The sequence below is a fragment of the Bison bison genome, unplaced genomic scaffold, assembly GCF_000754665.1.
Source record: "Bison bison bison isolate TAMUID 2011002044 unplaced genomic scaffold, Bison_UMD1.0 scf7180017864313, whole genome shotgun sequence".
Lineage (NCBI taxonomy): Eukaryota > Metazoa > Chordata > Mammalia > Artiodactyla > Bovidae > Bison > Bison bison.
This window is the reverse complement of record NW_011494885.1, coordinates 541,832-543,185: the sequence shown is the minus strand read 5'-3', so window position 1 is coordinate 543,185 and position 1,354 is coordinate 541,832. Positions and strand designations below refer to the sequence as shown.

General features: G+C 38.3%; 1 pseudogene; it reads left to right on the top strand.

Annotated features, from left to right (window-relative positions):
- The first annotated feature begins 25 nt into the window (after positions 1–25).
- LOC104997749 lies at positions 26–830 on the top strand (annotated as a pseudogene).
- The last annotated feature ends 524 nt before the right edge of the window (positions 831–1,354 follow it).

The following is a 1,354-nucleotide window of genomic DNA, read 5'->3' as shown; positions in this document are numbered from 1 at the left end:
CACAAACCATGTCAAATGGGCAGTCATGCAAGAAGCAGCGGCCTGGGCAGGCTCATATATCAGTGGCGACAAGGTTATCACAATGAAGGTTGAAGGAACTGTTAAATGGTTCAATGTAAGAAACAGATATGGTTTCACCAACAGGAATGCCACCAAGGAAAATGTATCAATATTAGTACAGCAAACCCCATAAAGAAAAATAGCCCCAGGAAGTAGCTTTGCAGAGTAGGAAATGGAGAGAGTGTGGAGTCTGATGTTGTTGAAGGAGAAAAGGTTGTGGAGGCAGCAGATGTTACTGGTCCTGGTGGAGTTCCATCACCAGGCAGTAAATATAGCAGACCATAACCATTAGGGAAGCTATCCATGTCCACCCAGTTATCAGCAGAATTAGCAGAACAGTGAGAATGAGGAAGAGAATGAGAGATTGGAGAATGCTCCTGAATGCCAGGGCCCTATGGCAGGCGAAGGTTCCCACTTTAGTACGTATGGAGACCCTATGGACAATGACTACAGCATTCCAACCATCCTGTGCAGGGAGAAGTGATGGAGGGTGCTGAAAACCAGGGTGCAAGAGAACAAGGTAGACCAGTGAGACAGAATAAACTATGGGGTTATACCTAGATCACAATTCTACAGAGGCTGTCCTCGCCAAACACAGACCAGAGAGGACAGCAATGAAGAAAATAAGGAAAATCAAGATGAGGCCCAAAGTCAGCAGCCACCTCAACCTTGGTACTGCCACAACCTCAGTTACTGATACAGACACTCAACCAGGAGATGGGAAAGAAACAGCAGCTGACCCATAAGCTAAGAATCTGTCTGTTTTCTAGACTGAGCAGGACGGAGCTGAGTCAATGACAGTCTATCATCTCTACCATCGTTTGGTTTAGTCATTCTACAAGAAGTAATTAACATCAAACTCCAGCAATTAGAAATGAACAAAATATTGCAACAGAAGATCATAAGTTCTTGCTTTTTGTCCATTGAACAGATAACTAGAACTGTCTGCATTATCTATTTAGCATGGAGTTTTTATTATTTTTAGATAAAGACATTTCTTTTTGTTAATAAAAAAGGTGTTTTTGTTTTTTTTTTTTCGAAGAGCCTGGTTTTTCTTTATATACCTTTAAAGGTTTTTTAATTGTTTAATATTGTTTAATATTTGGTCAAGGTTTGATATTTTTAAAAACCTCATTTCAATTTGTAATAAAAGTTTACCACTTGATTTTTTCAAAAAAGTCAACAAACTGTAAGCACCTGTTAATAAAAATTTTAAATAATTAAAAAGTCTTATTAATTAAAACATAATAGTGGAAATTTAAGGTGATAATATTGGGAAGTTAAAAATACATAT